Source organism: Drosophila sechellia, chromosome X, assembly GCF_004382195.2.
Source record: "Drosophila sechellia strain sech25 chromosome X, ASM438219v1, whole genome shotgun sequence".
NCBI classification, from domain to species: domain Eukaryota; kingdom Metazoa; phylum Arthropoda; class Insecta; order Diptera; family Drosophilidae; genus Drosophila; species Drosophila sechellia.
The window spans coordinates 13,137,482-13,161,548 of NC_045954.1; the positions used below are offsets into that span (position 1 = coordinate 13,137,482).

Below are 24,067 nucleotides of genomic sequence, written 5' to 3' on the forward strand. Positions count from 1 at the left end.
TAAATATGATGAACGACCGCCTGATTATAATACTAATAATAATATTAATAATGATAATGATAATAATAATAATAATCATTGAATATCCTGGACCGCCTTGTCCATCAGGCATTTCATTTGCAGACAGCCACGCAAACAAACCTAATTACACTTTACTTTTCACTTTCTCTGCCAGCAACAGGAGAAAGTCCAGGGGGGGAGGGGGAGGTGGTTTGGGGTGGTAGCGGGAGAAATGGCGATGCTAGAGACTTTGGTGAGAAAAACTTCAAAAGCTTCTGGTCAAAGCAAAGTTGGTCCGCCTTGGCATATTTTGCGTAATATACATTTTGCCTCCGTTCGATGTATAATATTCCTGGTCTTGGGCCAATTTAAAGAGCCAATAAAAAGCGTTTAAAGCGTTGTCACAGAATCATCTTCCATTTTTTTGGCAAACAAACAATGGGAAAAATAAAGAAATGCAGATGGCATTGACATTTATTGTTCATTTGACAACATAATGAACATTCTGATATGCAAATAAGTGTGTGCGAGAAAGTGTTATAACGCGTTTCTTCGAGCGCTTATTTGTATGTTTTATATTTAAATAATAAATGGGCCAAACCCGCCCTCTCCCACACCTCCTTCCCCTTGCTCCATTCGAGGCGCTCATAAGTAGGCAATGATTTTTGCCCAGCTGCCCACCCAACCAACCCACCAGTCTGCCACCCACAGGAAGCCACCCCAAAAACGAAGGGCCGTAATGAGCGTGTCATTTAGCGTAATTTCACTTGATTGTTATGGCATTACAACAATGACCCAAGTACAATACACACGCACAACAAAAGGCGGCGAGGAGTGTGCAGCAAGTTTATCTTATCATCGCAGGCTCCGCTCTTGGAAAATTCGAAACATTTTTCGATGGCGGAAAATGCAGGGTGCATATGCATAAATTATGAATGGCTAGGGCAAGGCATTTTGTTGATTTTGTAGCTTTTTGGAAAACGCTCTGCTAATAATTTGATGTGTCCAAAACTCACCTGCAGTACTGTCAACCTCAAAGGTCCACCTGAAACAAGAAAAAAAACGTAATGTTAATGTTTTTGCCATAAAATGCACAATCGAATATTTTATGCAGATATGCCATTTTATCCAAACAATCGATAATAATGAGATATACTTAAGGATACTTCATTTTTTTTTTATTCGGTACTTGTTTGATACTTTTTTTTCTCCTGGTGCAGAGTAGACAGAATTTTGTGCTTAATTCGCATTGAATATATGTATGTGGCTCCATTATGATTTACTAATTTAGTTGAGTGTCTACTGGTGCATCTGTGTGTCCATTCAGTTTGATGTTATATCGTATGTTAGCCAGTTGTTTTGTTTATTTTTCCAATTCGTTAATTTGCTGCTGCTGTTTCGTATTGTCACCAAATTAATTGGCTGCTCCTGGTGTCCTGCTCGTGTCCTTCTTGCTGTTCGTCTAAGTGAGTATTCAACTGGCAGAGCTCACACAGCACGCACACCATCGCACACTGGGGCAATGAGGCACTCACACACGCTCATGTACACCGATAGGCGTACATGTGACCCGTATTAAGCCATCAATGGGATACAAGCAATTTCGTTTAATTAAAACATGCCAATACACTCACACACACACACAAACACACTGCCGTCCGATGATTATGACGACGGGTACTTCGGAATGACTTTGGCAATGGCCATCCAAAAACGGCATCTCGATCGAGAAGGAACATATAGAAGAGTTGAGTCGAGAAGGCCAAATGCACACTCAAATTTTATGCACGATTTGCAGCAAATTGAGCATCCCTTAGCTGCCGAGGAAACGAAAACAGGACCTCAAGCAGCACATGAAATCGAAACTGAAGGAATAAATCGTCAGTGACAGGTTTTTCTCGTTCTCATTAGAGTCAATATGGGATTTGCCTGAAAAGAATTAAACTTCTCATAATTTGTTCAAATATCTTATTGATTCTTTTAGAGAACAGTCGGCGGTTACTCTACAATTAACGAGTGTAAAACCAGCTCAAAAGTGTGTAAAAGCAAAAGCTCCACCAACTAAACAGAAAAAAAGAGCATTCCCAGCCTGCCATTATGACCCTTCCCTTTTTCGAGCCCCAACCTTTCACGAAATGCCGCGGTCTAGTTACAACTTCAAGCGTTTCCCTTTTTGGATTATGAACCATAAAAAAGTCGCCGTAATCTTTATTGACTGGATTCCCTTACACAGGTATACTCGTATATGTATATGTATGTGTGGTTGGGGCGAGAATATGTATATTTGGCAAATACTTAACACATTCTACGCCAGCGGGGGTCGTTCTTTGTCAAATATATGTATTATATAAGTACATCAAATAAAAAGGGGTATATCAATTCAAATTAGCCCACAAAGACGCGGCAACTGCGAGGGCGAAATGCGATTCAGGATATTGTTTGCTATATTTCCAAATTGATCACGCGAATGAGACCCTTCTTCACTTTGGAAATATTTGTTTTACTACCGTGCTATTTACGCCCTTTTGCTGTCTCTTTTTATATTAAGAATGCCTTAATTTTAAATTGAGTAAATAATGCTTTCAGTACAACTTAACTCGCAAACAAAAAAACAAAATATATTTAACACTTAACTTAACTTAATGAGACCCTTCTTCACTTTGGAAATATTTGTTTTACTACCGTGCTATTTACGCCCTTTTGCTGTCTCTTTTTATATTAAGAATGCCTTAATTTTAAATTGAGTAAATAATGCTTTCAGTACAACTTAACTCGCAAACAAAAAAACAAAATATATTTAACACTTAATAATTTCAACATATAATACAAATACCTCGTATTGGCATTATTTCGAGTGGGTTTTTAATTGTTTGAAGTAAAAGTCCATGCCGTAAAATCCAATTAAGAGGTACTACCTATGCCTATTCGAGTTAGCCAATGTCTTCGCCCGAGTTAGCCAAGTGTTTTGTGGTCGACACCTTTCTGGTTCATCCCAAATATTTGCGCTGCCAATGTCAATAAGGCGGTGAAGAAAACAAGTGGGCGGCCAAGAGAGCAAACGAGGAAAACTGCGGAAAATGTGGAAATTGTGGCAAGATGAATGCCTTGGATGGCCGACACGCTGCGGCGTTTGGCAATTAGAGCGACTCCGTTTTCCATCTGGAATTTAGACCCAAAATTTTTGCCCAATATCAACCGGCAATTAATCAAAGGCAATCAAATGACGACGACGGCGAACATTACGCAATGTCGCGACAACGGCGACAAGTAGCCATCTAAATAGTGTCATCAATAATTGTCCCACCCAAGTCGGACACTCCATCAAACGTGATATCAACTATCAACGGTAGCAAAAAATCTATGTATGTAAGTAAATAAAATAAGAAATATATTAATGTTCCGATATTGAGGGCGAAAATACTGGGCAAAAAGAAGTAAATAAGCCTTTAGAGTAAAGGAAGAGTGTGGGCAGTGTCAATCACGTCAATTGTCAATCGGCTTATCGCAAATGCAATCAAATCGAAATCGAGCAAAATACAAAACTTAAGGCGGAGAGGTCTTATCGCCGATAAATCAATCAAATCAAATCAAATCAAAGTCAATAATGGCAAATAACAATTAAGCTCAAGTTGACTTAATGAGCTGGGAAAAAAACAAAAAGAGAAGCGGCAAGCAGATGCTAAATCGAGAATATATTATATAAGATTATAATATTAAGATTCCACAATCAATTTTAGCATATTACATTTTTTATAAAAAATTTTAAGCAACAGTTTAAAGAATTGATCAAAGTATAGATTATTTTAGCCAATAAAAATGCAGAAATTTTAAATTTAATCAGTTCTGCTATCCACTAATTAACTTTTTACCAACTTCATATTAAATTTGAAATGCTAGCTTAGATTATATTTACTTGGAATTTTGCAAAGTCGAATGAAAACGTTTAAGAGGTAAACATGTTACACTTCTGAAATATATGCAATATTTATCAAAGAGCATTTCAATTAAATGCTCGGCCTGAGCGAAGGCAAATAAAAATTGATGTAGCATAATTAGAGATTGTAAATTAAATTGATGGCAATGTCGGACAATTAACAAGTCAGTTGAGTGATGTTGATTCATCGCAAATCGTTTGGGGTGTAAAAATACACGACCCACTCCCCTTCTATTTTACCGCCTCTCTCTCTCTCGCTCGATCTCTCCCTCTCTCTCTCTAATCGATGGCAATTAGACGGGGCTGGCTTAAATCGCTTATTTGCATATGATTGATAGGCATCGATATGCGGGCTAGGAAGGGGGGGATGAGGTGCTGGAAAGGGGATGGTGCGGAAAACAAACCCATGGAGCTGAAAAAATGAAGACATTTACATGACAACATTGTTGCTCGTCACTGTTCCATTTGTCAGTGTGCCATTGTGTGTGTGAGTGACTGTGTGTGTGTGTGTGTGTATTTGCATTTGTACCGCTGACAGTGCCTAAGCGGCCATTTTATCATGTCTTCCTTTCAACACACACTCGCAGTTTTATATGACAAATGATTGTGTCACATCGTGTTATTCCCTCCCGCTCTCAACTTTCTCCCACTTCCACATTTTCCATTTCTCCGCACTGTTTTCTCACACGCCTAAAAACACACAACAGCAAACCAGCCGAGTTGCAGATTTAAACAGATATCGGATTAGTGGCCAAATGGCAAGGATAAAAAGTTGAAATGTGTAGGTAATGGGGAAAAGTTGTTAGATTATGCAACATTTATTATTGCCTAGAGGGTAGAAACAATAATTATTTAAGTAGTACAAACATACAAACAAAATGATCACTTTTTGAGCAAGTTTTGTATTTAATACTATTCATTGAAAGCCATTGCAAATACAAAAAACTTATTGTTTCACAATAACACCTTTGGTCATTAAATAAATCACAGCAATTTATTTATTTGCCTACAGGCAAACAAAAAAAAATTACCTTGGCTGAATCTGACACATTAATTAATCGTATTTTATCAGTCTCAAAGAAACTGCATTGCCACACTTGAATCTGCATATATGTACATATATGCATTCGATGTCATCTGAGGTAGGAAAAAAGTCGTTCAAAAGCAATCGCATTTCGCATATAACTTGCAATTTCTTTAGTTTCTCACATCACTTGCAGCTTGCACCGGAAACGGAAAAACAGGGAAGATGCATGCGAAGGAAGCTTTTATTTTTCCATATCCTGTGCGCGCACCTTTGACTTTTTTACCCCTCACCGTGCTGTTAGTGTCACTTGCCAGGACACCAAATGAATGCTGCACTTCACCTATGGGTCACTTGCATTTTTATTTCTCTCTTTCATTGACATTTTTTTTTTGTCAGCTTTTTCCCTGAAATGATATTGCTGCACAGCAGATACGGCTACTATTGCAACTTTAAAGGCGGCTTAATTAAGTTAGCCGGCGGAAATTATTGAATTTTACATGAGTGCATTTTCGATTTCATTAAATGGAGGAGGAAAGGCCAGATACGCATTGCGACAAAAATAAAATCGATGTGGGCCGCGAAAGATGCCATAATTGAATGCCGTTGAACTTTTAGTGCAGTTCCGAAAGGATTCGCCAGGATCTGGCCATCAGTATAGTTGTACCTTCTTAAGCATATCTATATGAATATAACAAATACCTCAATTAATATTTACAAAAGCATTGATTTTATTCTAAAAGTGGGACTTAATATTTACCAATATTAGGGTTGAACTGTTGAAAAACGGTTGAAAACATTTCTAAGCGTAGAACCACGAATAATCTGCTAATGGACGCGGTCGTGGCAACGGAAAAATCGCATTTCCCGATTTTAGCCCCCGATCCAAATGCACTGAATCACCCTATCGGCATAACCAAATGGAACCGGAATTCATCAGCGAACGACTGCCGATTCCCGGGATTCAAATCTCTGCCTGCGATCTTTTAAATTCCAACTGCGGAATGCTAATCCGTGGAGCGAACTTTGCCAGGTTGCCGTCCATGATTCTGGAATCCATAACGGGGAGATACAGGGCAAATTTGCAAAGGGGATTTACGGGCGGCGGGAAATGCGAAGAGCTGCGAAGAAACATAACTGGGCAACTCGTAAAATATTCCTGCTGCATCCGAAACATAGTGAAAAAGTATGGAAGGTGCTTAAAAGTATGCAACGATAAGCCACTGAGTTCACCATTAAATAAATTACTTTTGTACACTTTTATGGGTGATTTGAAGACCCCCGTCTCTATTTTACAACACTGCAAATAGAATAGATTGCAACCGTGCAATGCGATACCAAGCGGAGTCAACAAGTCAAGTTGCAAGGACCTCCAATTAGAAATAGTTAGCTATTTCGCCTGCGTATGCGTGTGTGTTTGTGTGCGCGTATGTGTAAGGGATTGTGTGAAATTTAGCACGCCAAACAAACACATACGGAGATACCGATTTATGCCTGGCCGTTAGCAAGGAGCCAAAGGAGCGAAAAGGAGAAAGGTGCAACAGTTTCACCTTTGCGCCATATTTATGTTTGCCACCACACACACACAACACACACAAACAAACAAGTGGTGTGCGTGAAAGAGATAGGTGGAGCAGGTGCAAAAGAGAGAGGGCCAACCCAGGCACGCGGTGACGTTGCTTTTGACCTAGTAAAATGCAACAGCGTTCAAGTCAAAGTGCAATGTTGTTGGTGGACGTAACAAATGCAATCCTCACTGCCATCTGCACCATCCAAACCACCATATTTACACACACACACTCGCACACTCGCACGCACACACACACACAGTGGTTGCAAATGACAGCAAATGCATAAAGCAGACAAAGGGAATTCCCTCTTTCTCCGTTTGACATGCATAATGTGACTAAGGACTTGCCAAAATCAGGTTAAGTGAAAACGGGAAAAACTTCAACTTAAAGGTGGTGAAAAGTGGTCAGGAAAGTAAGCGACAAATACAAAATTACATAAATATTTCAGGGAAAACTCTTGCAACTATTTTAAGAAACTATTTTCTCTTTGAATTGATGAAATATTTCCCCCGAACTGAATAGTTAATTTCATTGCATATTATAAAATGTTTTAGCGAGATTGGGTTCAAAGTATCTCATTTAATATTAACCACAGGTGCTCACATTGTGTTTTCTTTTAAATTCAAAATAAGTGTGTCAAGAAGAAAGGCTAAGACGCATTAATTATTTACTTTCGCCAAAGACAGAGGGTAGAGAAAAGAATGTAATTACCTACGGTAATTTTTCATGAGCCACAAATTATCTCCTCAACAAAAACACATAAATTATTTAATCACTTTTATTGTTTTATTACTTTGATATTAAGAAAAGTGTGACTTTCAAGTGGCCAATCAATTTTATGAACCATTCCAGTGTGGCCTGCTACTTTCGTAAGGATTTTCGCCACTGTTTTCTTCGGTTCTCATTTTGTGTGTCGCGTGCGGCGTGGCAACCATCTTCAATGTGGCACTAACTAACTAGTTAGACACTAACAGCTGCCATTGTTGCCGGGCCTGGTGAAGCACATGCAAATTTAAAAATGCATTACATGTGAGTGTTTCCAGTGGGGCTGGGGGTGTGGGTGTTGTGAGGTCAGAGGTCAGATAGTTGCAATATATACACAAGACTCGCAGCGAAAGTGAGCAAGGAGCCCGGAAAAAAGAAGCACACATGAGGGTAAGAGAGGAGAAAAAACAACAAGGCCACTTTCTGTGTGTCTTCATGGGTCAGGCAAATAAAAAGGGTTTTCACGTGTGTGCAAGTCTGTGTGTGTGTGTGTGTGTGTGTGTGTGTGCGAAAAAGTGCCGGAAAAGCGGGAAAAGTGGGAAGAGACGGCCGAAAACAACCCTGACACAATGCAATGAACTTTAAACCCCACACAAATGTTTGACTTGGCCAAATGTTTACCCATGTCAAAGCCAAACGAAACCAAAACAACAAAATATTATTCATTATGAAAATGTCCGAAAACGAAAAAGAAAAAAACCTACTGCTTGTGAGCCAAACAATTTCACCAGTGGCATACAAGGGGAAATCCCTCGGAAAACTTTCTAAATAAACGAGAACCTTGCCAAGAGTTGAAAATTAATTGACGAAATTTCTGGCTGACAACAAATGAAATGCAAAAAGCGCAATTAAGCTACAAAAATTCCAACACTAAACAATTTTCTATTAAAATGGTTTAAAAATATAGAAAAAGGTGCATTTTAGTACATATTATTTGCATAATAATAAACCTTTTAAAACTTGGAGCCACCTTCGTTTTTAATAAAAACCAAGGTTAAAGGTGGCATTCTCTGTAAAACTGTTGTCACTTCAGTTTAGTAAAATTTGTTAAATTTTCCATGGGAAAACAAGGAAGCAATTATGTTTATGCAAAACCGGTTTTTTTTGATCACACAAGAGCACTTTTATTCGACGATTTTGGATGAATTTTTATTTTGGAGTCAGGAAGTTGGGAAAGTATCGCAAAATTCGCTGTCAAAACCACAACAAAGCACATCTTTGATAACATAAACTCAATTAACACAAACATAGGCACCAGACGCACACACACATAAGCACATACACACACACATTCGCTTATGATGGAGCTGCCATCGAGCACCACAGGAGACACCGGAAAGAGAAAGACCGTGGAAAATGTTCGCACACTGCGGGAAGCACAGTCGATAAGGAGCAGCAAAACCCGAGAGTGTGGAAAAGTGGACAACAGGCTCAGCCGGCGGCAGTAATCTTCTGGAGAATCCCGGAAAGCGTCCGTGGCAGTTGCTCACCCAGACTGTTCGCGATCTGAAGACAGAGGTGACTCTTCTCAGCGAGCCGTACAAGGATGAGTCCAGTGACAAGTGCAAAAGCAGTCATATTGGTATGCGGGGAGGTCACAACCCAGATAGTCGACCTCATGGCAGCCAACGGATTTGTCCGTGGAAAGGTAGGCAGACTCTGGATCTGCAGCTGTTACCTGGCCCCGAGCCTCTCCCCCCTGATGCATTCAACAGCGTCATGGACGACCTCCAGCTGCGATATTCGAGGACGCAGCAAATGTCGTGGTCGGAGGGGCGACTAGAGTGGGAATACCCACACGCAACTCCCAGAGGCAGATCAATCCTCGTTTTCACCACGAGCGGCTAGCGCTGGAGGCGATTGCGGGAGCCAGGTTGACAGCCGAATCTTTGGTGCCCCTAATGATGGACATCCCGAGGATATGGGAGGGATGAAGACCCCGCGGGTCCTAGAAACTGGGGCTTGGAGGCAGGCGGCAGTACCCTTATTCGCTTTCCACATATCCACTACCACCTAAGCTGTATAATAAATTGTTACGTAGCTAAACTATATACATATATGTTAATAAAGGAGTATAAAAACAAAACCCACTCGCAGAGAAAAGCACCCCAAACATTGACATGTATTAAAATACCTTTTTGCATGTCCTGTGACAGGCAGCAGAAATTAACCGAAACAACGTCACGGCAAGGTTCCTTAAATGTGAATGTGATTGTGAGTGAAAAGGTGTGTGTGTGTGTGTGTGCTTGTATGTGTGATCTTTGCCTGTGTGAGTGTCGGCAATTAATGCTGTCATTGTTGGCACAATAATTTACCAGCTTTGCGTGTAAATGTCAATTTAACCAAGAGGGAGATTCTCAAAGTATAAGAAGAAATCCAAAGAAGTAAACAAAATAATACTGAAAATATATGTCTGAGAATGCAACGAAAATAGCAATAGTAAAAAGTATATATGTTTAATAAAACCCAACGAAACATTAAAATAATATCAGCAATATAAACATTTAAGGTTAAACTTCTGCATTAAAATATAACGCCTTAAGCTATTAAATGGATTATATTTATCTTCTGATATTCTATAGATTTATACTCCACAATATGAATTCCAGGACAAATCAAAAACTAAGCCAACGAAAAATATCCTTGGAAAAAAATAATCGAAATGAACTGGCTATTAATTCCCATGTTCTGGTATTTGCAATCCAATCGAAACGAGACGAATCGAATCGAATTGCTTTAGGAAAATGCCAAATTAAACGCTCTTTGACTTTGGTTTATTACAAATTTTGTAGCACCCACTCACCCACACACACACGCACTCATACATTGCACACACACTCCATGTTTCATTTAAGTAAACAAAAGTCCAAACATTTTTGGATCACAACATTTTTGAGGATGGCATTCTGGGTTCTGTTCTCGAGTTCTGTGTGCATTTCTTTTACCACTTTCCTTCTATATTTCCCCTCCCACTTTTGAACTAGTATATTTTCTGAGTTCCATGCACACTCCCACACTCAAGCACTGCCATCCTGCAATATCCTTTTTGCAGCAGTCACAATCAAATGGCCGGATAGAGAGATTGCATCTCTTGTGGCACAGAAATTGCGCATACGCAATGTTGTCACTGGCATTTTTCCGCAAAGATAGCTATCAGCAAACCGTAGTATACATTTATGCCTTTCAATTGTTCATGATGAGCAAACACACACAAGCACATACAATAAAAGATTTCCGAAATGAACGCCAACGTAAAAATTTATTCGCGTTGGCGCTCAGAAAATCTCAAAAAAGTAAACAAGCAACAGAAACTCAACGAATATGATTGCCACACAAATTACCCTTTATTTCGATCATTACGGATTTTCATTGCATATTTATTTTTAGCATATATTTTATTATTATATTCAATGCATATTTATTATTTTTCAAACAAAAAGATATTATTACCTTAATAAAAAATACTTTGTAGATGTATCCAAAAATAAGAATAAATATTTCTTAGTACAAGATTTTATTTATTAGCAATATGATAAAATCTCTATATTTTATCGGATTTTTCTCTAAATTGAAATATAAAATCCATAAAGTGAGTTAACAAATATGATTTTGCAGCATTAAATTGTGCACAGTAAAATCCGTGAAATTCATCAAAGAATTTAAAATATATTTTAATAAAGTGCTCTCGATTCGTATGAAGTGCTTTATTGGCCCAACCATATTCCCCGGGGTATTATCATCTGTCATTTACAGCGAATCACGGCAAACAGGAGGGGGGAGGGGGTCACATCACACGGGGGGAGGTGGCTCAAAAACCGAAACCGAAATGCAAAACGTGACTTTTCCCGGACCCGTCGACTGAGGCGCTAACTGCCAGACTTGCTGACTACGGCGGACAGACTTCAGGCTTTCCGGCTTCCCGGCTTTCCGACTTCCAGACGAACGGACGGACGGACGGACGTACGGACAGGCAGCCAGTTTTGTAAATTTGTTTGCCTTTCCTCGCGCGTTCTTGGCAATTATTAGCGGAGCAAGTCAACAAGCCGCAAAAAAGAAAATACAAAGTTGGCAGGGGCTTGCCCATTTCCATAACGAAAACCCCTTTTAATATCAATAAGCGAGAGAATAAAGGAAATTCCCAATTTACTGGTTTTGCTTTGATAGATGAAAAACGGGAAAACCAAATATATTCGGGCTTTTATTCCTCAAAAATTATTAAGCGTGTATATACATATAAAATAAAAGATTGTGATTATATGTGAGCTTATTGTTATAAAAATAAATTAATAAGGTACGGAAATTAAATAAAATGAAAAGAAAATTTAAGGCCATAATAATTATTAAATTTAATATAAATGAATTGAGGCCAATGTGAATTATACGGATTGTTAGAAAAATAAGTTTTATAAATAAATTTTACATTTCAATTTTCATTCCAATTTGTTTCAATTGAGAACATGACAGATCGTTTATTAATTTATGGACTGCTGTCCAAGGATTCGATTGCAAATTCTCTGGCTTCATCCGCAGCTTCTGCGTTTCATGCAAATTTATTTATTTATTTATTTATTTATTGGTCTGTTTGCCTTTGCTCACTACTGGCATACATATGTATGTATTTGGTTAATTGCAATTGATCTCTCGCTTTCTGTTTGACCAACACCTGGACTCACTTGGGGACTCTCATCAAAATCAATTTCGGCTTACAGGTAACAAGCAGCAAAAAATTTGCGAATAAAATTGCTTTGTGTTCTGTGCGATGGGGTTTTAAGGTTTTGTGTGTGTTTGGAAAACTTGAACATAACCACAAGCCCGCCGAGCTGAAGTATGGGTGGTGCAGATGGGTGGTTCGGTACTGTTTTGGCGGCGGTGGTGCTTTCGAAGTGAGTTAAACCGCAAGAACCGCTGACCTGCTTACTTGAGTGCTGGGCATAAAGTGGGGGCCACACTGCCTGTGTGTTCGTGCAACATGCAACACCGCCGCCAACCCCCCGTGACGTCAATGAGCACGCAACCCCACGCTGACAACAATGCAACAGACACAAGCGGCAGCACCAACATAAATTGCAACACGGCAATACAAAATATAAAGACAGCTATTGCAATGCTTAAAAGTTGGGGTAAACTTGGTAATGCCATGACAAATTATTAAATATATTTATATATATATATATGTACCAACTAATGCCATGTTAGAATTTTGGTTTAAATACGTAATATTTTTACTTATAACTTAAAGCTTAATAACCTTTGAAATTTCAAAACAAGATAGCATTAAAAAATATTTATTTAAAACTTATATTGTAATTTTGCGTCCTAATTGATTAACTTTAATAAATTGTCTAATACATATGATTGGTTGGTTGCTGCCTTTGTCCAACTTTTATTATCACCACGGTGTGGTGCCATCATCTCTCAATGTCACGCGTAAAGACTTAATCAGACGTATTCAATGCGAATTTCAAAACGCCCTTGATGAATGTGTGTGTACTAAGGTGCATTACTCGTAGCACCCAGCGTCAACTCGATGTATTTGCTGTTATTGTGGGCGCAACTATGTCAATCGGCGGGTTTTACTCGCTTAACGTATGCATTAGCCGAACTTAATTAATTACTTTGTCCGCGCGTAATTACAAAGTCAGTTAAGTGGGGTGTCTAACCACAAAACTCAATTGAACTGTTGAACGATGGTGGTGAACCAAAGCTGAAGACAACTTAAGTGGAAAGTTTATATTGAGAGCGCGATTGGTTTGGGCAAAATCAAATAAGGTATTTTAATCAATTTATTCAATGCACAATCTATTCGAAAAATATATATATTTATACATATTTACCATACCCGTTGGGCCCTCGAGCCGGATACTAATAAATAAAGTTCAAGTATTGAAAGAAAAGTTCAACGCGTGGGCACTCTAAAAGGCTTAAATCACATTTATACGGTTGACTCACCTCTAAACGGTTTTCCAAGATAACATCTTTATGTGCTGGCGAAATTGATAAACCCCTTCAAGGTGATAACTGAAAAAAAAGAAGGCAAATAAGCACGTTGTATGTGTGATTACAATGCCCAACAAGTGTGCAAATAGGTATTGATTCTATTTGATTAATTGTTACAGACAATCGAAAATGTAAACAATATGTTAACAGCTTGATTATCGCACACATTCCGATATGGGGGCTATATTCGGTGTTGGTAATTCCGGTTAGACGTCTATAATTCCCGCGTTAATTAGGCCAACATTTCAGTAGTGCAGATAAAACCAAACAAAACGGCAGCAACAAAAAGACCAAGTTTGAAATGAAACATAAATTGTGGTGGAATAAATTTGAGACAAAAAAAACCCCATTTGGCATTTGGCAATTCGACGATGCCGGCGCAATTAAAAATTTCTTATCAATTTCAATTGTTAATTGTTGTGGCTTATTCAACACACAGTAAGTACCGTATTCAGGTATCTATATCTATTGTACATAAATTTATATGGGCGCTCATACATTTACCGTGTTTTATTGGCCTGAATGCGAAATATGAGGCGGGATAGATCGATAAAGCCAAAAAAAAATAAAAAAAAAATCCCCCTAATACCGAAACGACCTGGCATATAAATATATTATGGCACTTGCGGAATATAATTTCGGCTTTGCAATGTAGTTGCAACAATTGAATACAATACATCTTATCTGGAAACTTAAAGTGACCACATTTCCTTGGATAGATTAGTTATCGACAAGCCGGATTAGGGGCTTTCACTAAATTACATTTCGTAACCTGTATCGCTTAAAATATTTGTGCAGTTTGCAAGAAAAACAGACAGTTGAGCCAACCCAAATTAGGATTTGGAATGCCTGCACCCAAAATGCAAATCAAAATCATAATGTTCGTCTCACTTTTCCCAGGTAAAGTAGCCTGCACACGCAAAGCATTTGGCTAGAAGCTACACTTGCAAAAAAATATCAGAGTTCCTTCGAAAGAAAATCTAATACAAGTTATTATTAAAGCTAATATTGATTGGAATTATTTAGTTTGCCTGGCTTAATCTAGTTTCCTATTCTGTTGATATTTCCAAAGGTACTCGATTTCCCTCTTTTAATCTTACTCTTACTCTTTTTTTCCAGTGTTCCATAAAGAGGGTAGTATTACGAGTAGTAGCCTTGTCTTTGGCCTGACCTCAGAACTCAGTCGCATCCCCGAGGCTAGCAAATTGAGCTAGATGTTTTCACTTGCCATTTCCGGACTGCAACAACAAACCGCAAGCCAACACACACACGCACGCACACACATAAAAGCACACACCCACATAGATCCGTGCTTACCAACACTATCGCACGGGGGAAAAATGAAAATTTAGGAAGGACATGGCATTGTTCCGATGAATCCTGTTGTGGCCAAAAGGGAAACCAAGCCGGGCCCAGTTGAATGGCATGCGTATTCGAATTCGTATTCGTTACCATAATTACCATCATCATCTGGTTGTTATTGGAGGACTTATCGCATAAAAGGGTGAAATGGTAGACCGAATTGTGGCATTTTAAATTAATTCATGGCTAAATGAATGGCAAACGCTTTCAATTGACATTCGTATTTGGGGAATGCGAGATTATGTGTTTAGTTTGCTAAACGGAATTTTAATTTTCAACTATTAGATGCACCGCTTTATATAGAGTATTAGAAGAAATGTATTTCTTTTTAAGTTTCAGCAGTTTCAAAAAAGAACTTCCTTAAGTTTACATTTGTTTTATTTTTTGGCAGCCATTCCATTTTATTGGCATTGACTACTGAGCTTATAATTTAGTTTGCGATTTTGGTTTTTTTTTTTTTCGAATTAATGCCAAGGCACTTGTCGCCACATGATGTGCATGCAAAAGATATGGATATCGGGCTATATACAACCACGATTCCAGAGCGGCACGCGACTTTGCGCCTGCGCATTTGATTAAAACGAACAAAAAAAAATAGTGGCAACAAATGTCGAGCGAATTATTTGGCCAAAATCATGCCAGTCATGTAGCGACGTCAGTGTTATATTTGTTTATTTTATTCGTGCCGTATTTTCTGTAGCCGCTGACAAATTGAGCCAAAATGATAAAGCAAGCGTAGAGGTGTTAGCTTCTTTTTTCGCCTCTCAGACGAATTCCAATTTGTTAATGATCACAATAAATTCATTGTCCGCATGTGTGATCCAGACTTCTGGTGTTTTTTTTTTTATGATTATTTGGATTATTTTGTTTCTTTTTTTTCTAGTTTTTTTTTTATATTTTTTTTTTGGCGACAAAATCGTTTTGTGGCGCTAATTGGTTGGGTAAAAGATTCGATACATTGGGTAACTAATAGACCACGGATCTCCTCTGAGCCGAATCCATTATCTTTCGGCCCTGTTTGTGTGGGCCAAACAATGGAGAAATATTAAAAAAAAAGAAGAAAAAAAAACGATACAAGATCTCCAGCATTTGGCCCAAATTAAGTTCTGTTCAAACACCGTTCACGAACCAGTTATTTAAAAGCTGTTGACAACTTGTTGCCAGCGGACAAACAGCGCTAACATTTCCCAAGAATGCGAGATCACCTGTTGCCACCTCCCACACAAACACATACATATATACTTCGTTATCCATTATTATCCATAACTTTATCTGGGCATATCATTTTATTGGGTATATTCTTTGGGGCACAGTCGGCCGCTTTGAAGGGGAGAAGTAAACAAAGGCGACGATCAAACAATCAAACAAGCCCATCTATCTCAACTTTGACAATTCGTGACATTCCACAAATATTTACACCTTCAGTCGGAAATGTTTGTTTTATAATCCATATACACATTGAGACCATAAAATGCAATCCAATTGTTTAAAATAGATCATATTATTACCAAGGAATCTAGTCATTTTATTCCATCTAATAAAATGTGAAGAAATAGAGCCGACTATCGAATTTATATTATTTGGTAATTAAAGTTAATTAGCCCATAATATAGACTTTATGGATACGTTTTTATACCTTTTTCGTTTTAACACAAGTTTGCAAGTTTAAGTTTATAGCGATTTAATTTACATTTAATGGGGAATAGCAAGCGTGCGATTAAAAAAAACGAACTTGACTAGCTATTGAGCGCGTTTTAGCGTGGATATCAGACATAACTCGAACTACTGTTATTAAAGTTAAGCTATTGGTAATTTGTTCTGATTGAATTGACACCTTTAATACCTGTGCAGTATACATTTCCCTATTTATCTCCGGATTTACCCGATCACTGACGCTTTTCAGCCGGATTGTGCGACGCAGATATATACCCAGTGTGTACCCAACATATATATCTAGTTCAAATTCAATTCGCAAACAGGTCGGCGACAAAACTTTTGTTTGATAAAACGTTATCGGCCATGGGGGTCTCTGACACCCGAATAAAGTTACTACGATGGAGAAGTCTGGGGAATGGGAAGGGAGTTGGGCTAAATTTAGAGCCGACTTTTTTCGACACTCTGATAATACAATTGTCTACGCTCCTTTATTTTTTTTTTTTATTTTGTATTGTTTGTATTTTTAGTTTTATATGTTTTTGGGTGGCAGGTTTTTGCTGGGTAGTGGTTACTTATTGGGCACTTTTCTCTTCGATTCGAAGGCACAGCACGTGCAGCTTGCACTTGGCACTCTCTTACCCCGATCCTCTCTGCGGCTCTTTCTCTTGGCCACTCTCTTTTATGGGCATAACCAGCAGACTTGTTTGTTATTCTCGCTCGGGGGCAAAGTCCACCAAGTGATGGCAAAGTTCATCGGCGATTTTCTCTAGTTGCAACCCTATACCATCTAATATAACTCTTTCAATATTATATTTAACATTAAATCATGAAGGAACGCGGTACATTTCAGTTTCTTTCGTATGAACTTTTTTTAAGTACACTTATAAATTGCAATTTGGAGTATCTTTATTAAAGTATTTATTTTGTCGAAAAACTAATCATTATATTTCTTATTAAACCCTTTTTTCATGTATAGTAGCATCATGGTATTTTCCCATGTTGTACGAATACTGTTTACATTTCTTTGAAGTGACCTCCTGTTTGTAATCTTCCAAGGGTGAGTGTTTCAATATTTTAAAAACAAATACTCTCCACATTTTCATCGCTCTCATTTGAGGCATTTTTTTTTTTTTTTTTTTTTTTTTTTTTTTTTTTGAAATTTCCGCCCAAGCGGTCTTATCAATTTATTACGTTTTTCTGGTTGACTTTTTATACATCTTTTTTGTATTATTTGTTTGCATTACGTAGCCCACTGATATGCGACGACAGGGCGTAATCAAGAGTCAAAGCCAGTCCCCCACTAACGACCCGCCCACCGCCCACCTCTCACCGCCCATTTTCGAACGACCTTAAAAAGCGACAAGTGAACTTTTGTAGGAATTATAGCGAAATTAGTGCCGCGATTAATTGTAAACAATCAGAGGCGAAATGCTGAAAATCTTAGAAACGTGTAAATCTGAATTCGCTTTATGTAAGTGGCGTTTCCAGTGGAGACTGCACCGATCCATAGGCACGAAAATAGCAACAGACCAAACCGAACCGGTTAAGAAAAAAGGCAAAAAAAACCAAAAACTATGCGGCAACAGGTCCGATCGAAAAGCATAAAGTACACAGTAAGAAATGCAAGCAACTAAATAAAACAAACCGAGAACAATAGCTTTTAAAATCTTATAGAAGCTATGCTTAATATGATTAATAAGATTGTTTTTAGTTCTTGGAAATTAGCATCATTGTCTTGCATGAATATAACTCTTAAGAAGTGCTCTTTGTTGCAAAACAATCATCATATACTTTTCTGTTACATATTTACAACTTCTTTAATTATATATCTCTGCTTGTTGAAAATCGAATGTGATCGAATCTTTCGCCAGGTGTACGGAATACGAAATGTGGTTTGCTCCAGTCTCCCGACTGGCCTCCCAAGACCCCCTCTTAAGGTCGTCTGTAGAACGGAACCCGGGAGACAAGAGTTCCCGGACAAAGAAAATAAAAGAAGACGCATGCATATATATATGTACATATATATGTACATAGTATATCTGTATGTATATAGGAGCTGGAAGGCAACAACCGGCACAACAACTTTGGCATTGCGTTGTGCCAAGGCAAATCACGATCATCATCGAGCCGGGCTTATGCCAATGGAACCCTTTAATATGATCATCATTATTATCATTGTCATTATCATTATCATTATCATTATCAGCATCATCGATGACGCCGGCCGAAGAATGCAGCGAAAAACGAGTTTTCCCATCATCCTCAACGAGCAGCAAGAAATATATGAGCACATCGCAATGCGCTCAAGTTCACCAAGATTGCAAGATCGGAGGATCGGAGGATCGGAGGATGGTATAGTATGGAATGGTATGGTATGGTATGGTTTGGTATGGGGCTATGTGGATTGCATGTGATGTGCCATCTGTTGCCTGCACGCAGGCTAATGCAGTCAATTATGTGGTACATAGGCGGGCAATCAGGTTTAGGTTCGGGGAATCGCCAATGCAACAGTGATTTCGAACTCAGATTTTAAATATGAGCCGGAAAGAGAAAAAGATACATTTTTAAGCATGATCAGCTGAGTGCAAAAGATACAGGCCTTCCTTGAATTGGTTAATTACAATGGATATAATAAATATGCAAATATTACGTACTAAAGAGTTTCCCTGGTGACTAAATACACCCAACTAGTCGAACGAAACTCAATTAAACCGATGATTTAGCCTACGTGACTGTGGCGAATTCTTAAATATTTGACCAATATTTGGCATTTTGCAAGAGACTTGAGTGCCTCATTGTTTAAACATTTTTTTTGCAGTTAACAAAATATACTAGAAACAACAAAAAAGAACAAGCCGAAATATGAAAATCTAAAACGTATGAGCATCAACAAAAAAAATAAAAACAAAATAACTAAAAAAACAACAATTTATTGTTATTAGTATTACTAAGTAATATTTCGAGAATAATTTCGCATTTTGTTTTGTTTCAGCTCCATTCGCTTGTTTGTTTTTCTTGGTGCGGTTAAATGCAAACAAAACATGAAATTTTATTTACCATTTAACCAGCACGGATCAGCAGATATATAGTAAAATTGTTGTTTTATTTTTGAGTCGAACTAATGTCCCGTCAGTTGACTAAGGACAACGCCAAGAAATAAAAAATAGTTTTTAGGAGAAATAGTTTCACCACTTTATTCTTTGGATCTCAGCTTAAGACTAAAAATCAAATGCAAATTGGATTGAGGAGAAGCCTCAGTATTTGAACAATATTTGTATTTCGGAAGAGCCTCGCTTTTGGGTTCTTAGGATTAGGAAGTGTTGAAAGAGGGCAGTCAAATCTGCTTAGGTCAGGCTTTAGGATGTTTACAAGAACGGCTGCGATGCCAAAGACAAACGAATGCTGCGCAGCTGGGATACATTATGGAAAATTACTAGAGTGCATTACTGATTTCTTTGAAATAATAGAAGTGGCTGGTTTGGACCACCCAAATACGTCACTATATTTGTATACATAATAGCATACACACACTGCCATTTATGCGATTTAATTATTGAATTTTTGACAGCATATGGTAAGTGCCAACGGATGCTGGAGATATTGCCAGGATTGATGGGTTCATCAAAGGAATTTCGTTTTCATAGATAATCATAAATTATAAAAAAAAATCAAAAAGTCTGCCATCTACAAAAAGTACGTCTAATTAAAAAATTAAAAGATAATAAATAAATATCCACAAAAATAATTACTTTACATTATGTAACTTAAATTCCAATTATGCATTTAATGTAATTTTCCAGCACTGAAGAGGTATCTAAATGTCGCTGTGGCAAAGTCGACATTTTCATAGATTTTGCGTATCTTTGGCGCCAGCTATCTGACCACATAGCCCACAACAACAACAGCAACAATAATAAAATAATAATAACTAAAACAACAACAACGACAGCGGCAAGGCACCATTAAAAACATAATTTATCAACAATTTACATGCCAAGTCCAAGGCGTTTGTTAAGTGTTATTAAAAAATTACAAGCCTCGTTGTCGTCAACGCAGACTTTGTATGTAAGATACATAGATACCAGGTGTGATGGTATCATTATGCAGTCTTATGAATATGCAAGAAGCATAGTACGAGTAGAGGAAACCAATCACTAACTAATACCAGTCCTGAGTATCCAGAGCAGCAATTACATATGTATATATATGGGTGCCATTGCACAAGGCGAAGAATTCCACAATTACAGATCTTCCATCTGAGAAGACCCAGCAATTATCGATGGGCAATTTGTGTCCGAATGCGAACAACAATCAAATCGTACATCTCAATACGATCGGTAGTTTTTTTTTGACCTCTTCTTTTGTTCAAGAGATCCGGATTAAATAAACAAAGAACCGATTGCATGGAAAATTTGGTGGATGGCGATAAAAGTTTACGAGAAGTTTTACTTATCACTTCAAAGGAACGGAAAAATTGTCGAAACTAAGCAATTTTTGTTAGAAGATTAATAATACACCATTTACCCTATCGTTTGATTACACTTGCAGGATTTTTATATTAACTGGGAAGATTATTTAATAGATATATCAATTATCAGCTTGTGCGAAATGAAAAAAAAAAAAAATCGTTAAAAAAGAAATGTAACAAATTAGAAGCACTATTAAGTGCACTATAATGCATTAAATTCTTCTTTTAATCAAAATAATTGGAATATTTGTCTTCATAGTTTAATTTGAAATATTCACTATATTTGATGAGCAAAAACGATGCTTAATTAGTTAAGATTTGCTAAGAAACAGGTGCTGCGATTGCCGACTACTTCCACAACGAATCTGCCCAAATGTGGAGTATCTTATCTGCCATCGCATTCCTCACAGCCACTTGGCGAACGATCGCTTTTTTTGGGGAGGAAAAGACTTAAGACTTAAGAAGTGGGAACTGAGATTTCAGATATGTGAAGCATTCGGCACGTGGGTGACCGGCAAATGCGGAAGCGGCACTTGACGAAGGCCATATATATGCGTTCGTAAAAGTATCTGAAACTGAATCTGAATCTCAATTTGAATCTGAATCTGAATCTCAATCCCAATCTGGATCTGAATGTGGATCAGTATCTGTATCTGTAGCGGTGCGCATCTGCAGTGCCTCATAATCATTCAAGTGGGTGTCTTCAACATGAATGAAATGGAATTGGAATTGGAATTGGAAGACCAGCACAGTGGGGCCACAAAAAATCTCGTTTAGTCACTTTGCGAAAAGCACAAAACAGAACCGCACAGAACAGCACCGACACAAATGCAGATACAAATGTGGATGTATCTTCGCAGCAGCAGCAGTATCTGTATCTGTATCTGTAACTGTGTGCCTGCAGAGCAATCGAATCAAGAGACAAACTGGGTAATTGGTTCATTATGTAGTAGAAGCCAACGACATCCGCTCGTTAATGTAAATTACACAATAGTTTCGAATCATTCCTCTTTTCTTCGTCTGCATTCCTCTTTTCTCCAGCGAGAAAACTTGTTGGCGAGAAAACCCATGAAAAGGTGTGTTTTTTAAAATCGATAAATATTTTCAATATCGAAATTATCGAAGATTATCGCTTCTCTTTCTATTGTACATAATCACTACAAATATGATATGAAATTGTGGAAAGCTTATGACACTAGACCGAAAAACGGTAGACATAAACAATTAGACCAATAGGATGTCAAATTACCCAATAATATTTCAATTTCAGTAGATATAAGCAATAACGATAACATCAAATTTCCCCAGAAAGCGAAACCCCGTGGATTTTGCTTACTAAGAAGATAAATATACATACATATGTATGAAATCCAACGAGTGAGCGAAATGCGAAGGGGTTCCAAATTTATTTGTCTAGTGTTCTTAAATTTTCCCGGAGGTCTAAACCCATAATTTCCCCTCCATAATCCCGCCCGATGTAAACACAGTCTGGAAACTTTCCATTAGTCCGGGGGATCGGAGATAACAGCGAAATAATGCGCAGAGATCGCAGAAAATTGGAAATATAATAGGGATCTCGATTTTTATTTATTTATATATCTTTGTTCTTTTTATTTTTTTTGTTTGGTTCGTATATGGAATTTGGGATGAGGTTCTACTGTAGTCTAAATTTATTAAACAATTATTGGACATTTTTTTGTGCTGTCTGTTCTGTATTTTATTTATTATTGTGCCCCCCCAAAGAAAAGAGAGTCCAGTGATCGCGAAAGAGAGGCGACGAAAGAGACGCTGAGGAAGAGCGGGCTGATAAAGCAGAAGGAGCAACAACAACAGCAAACAAATACAATGCGAATTATCAGTGGACTGCGTGATATGATTATCAAAAGGTTCCCCATTGCTGTTGTTGCTGCAGCGGCTGCTGGCAACGGCATTTCTCAGCATATATATGTACCAAGAAATATATATATTTATATAGATATGTATACATATACAGCCAACACACGCACATTCAATACATGCGAATTTGGAACATTTTATTCATCCAATCCATATATAACTAAGACGTTTCCAACGTGCTTTGATAGCGCCAAAAAATAAAAAAAAAAAACAGACAACAAACAACACATTTTTCAAGAAATTTGTAAACACCTGGTGATGAAAGAATGCTAACTGAAATTTATGCTAAATAAATGTCAATGGGAAAAAGTAGAAGTAATTAGAACTAGCTAATTAATGATTATTTCAAGCAAATCCACGATCAACTATTTATTGTTTAGTTTTGTTGAAAGTAGTTTACTAGATTTTAGAAACTGTCATATTAAATGAACAGAGCTGGGCAAATTCTTATCAATTTTTGTTTCTTAGGATGGCAGTTGGATGTAATTTCATCTATATAGTGTCGTGTTCAATTAGCAAGCATATCAGCTCCTAAGAAATTTGTTATTTAAACACTTTTCCATATTTTCCATTACTTCTTCGTTTTTCCACGATAAATGTGCTGCATTTACCCTGTAGTTACCATAATGGAATATTAGAACCGAGGCACAAAGGCTAATAGTATTACAAATCACATTTAAAATATTCTCCATTCTTATTGCATTTATAAATCCTTCCTGTTACGATAAAAATGATCTTGATGTTCGATTTCTCCGAATTCTCTCAAAGATTGAAGATAATTACCAAAGCAAACTTCAATATTCGATCATTTAATATGTAAACTTTCGATAATTCACATTTAGCTAGTGATATTTTCGATAGATGTATGAAATACTTCGGTTCGATAACAGTGCCCGGTATGCTGGGGGTTATTAACCCCAGAAATCCCCGTTTGGCTGCGCCACTGTGCACACACACACACGCATACACACACGCCCACTGAAAGCGAGCAACTCCACAGTTCACTTTCATTGATAAACTCGGCTCTTCGCTCTTCTTCTTCCCCATGCAAATCCAATTGTCTGCTACTTACTTTATTTATTTTTTTTTTTTTTTCCTTCGTGGTGTGTGTGACATCAATCAGCATCACTTTGTTGTTGTTGCTGCTGCTGCGGCTGTTTTATATATTTATTTCTTTTTTCTCTGTTGCTCGACAATTGAAGCTAACCAACATTAAACTATAACTTCCTCACAAGCACACAAACAAACGCACACACACGCACAAATGCACGATCTTGCACTCTCAAAAAAACCAAAAAAAAAAACGAATTTCATAGACTTTTTATCACGCCGATTGTAAAATATTAATTAAAAACAGGTGGCGCGCACAAGTACATTTAAAATAAATGCGGGCT

General features: G+C 37.7%; 1 long non-coding RNA gene across 1 annotated transcript; it reads right to left on the minus strand.

Annotated features, from left to right (window-relative positions):
• Window positions 1–714: 714 nt before the first annotated feature.
• Window positions 715–23,952, minus strand: LOC116802255. Its single transcript, XR_004362621.1, has 3 exons — window positions 23,746–23,952; window positions 13,244–13,312; window positions 715–1,045 (listed from the first exon to the last, which is right to left on the minus strand). It is a non-coding gene; the product is annotated as an uncharacterized LOC116802255 (long non-coding RNA).
• Window positions 23,953–24,067: the final 115 nt, after the last annotated feature.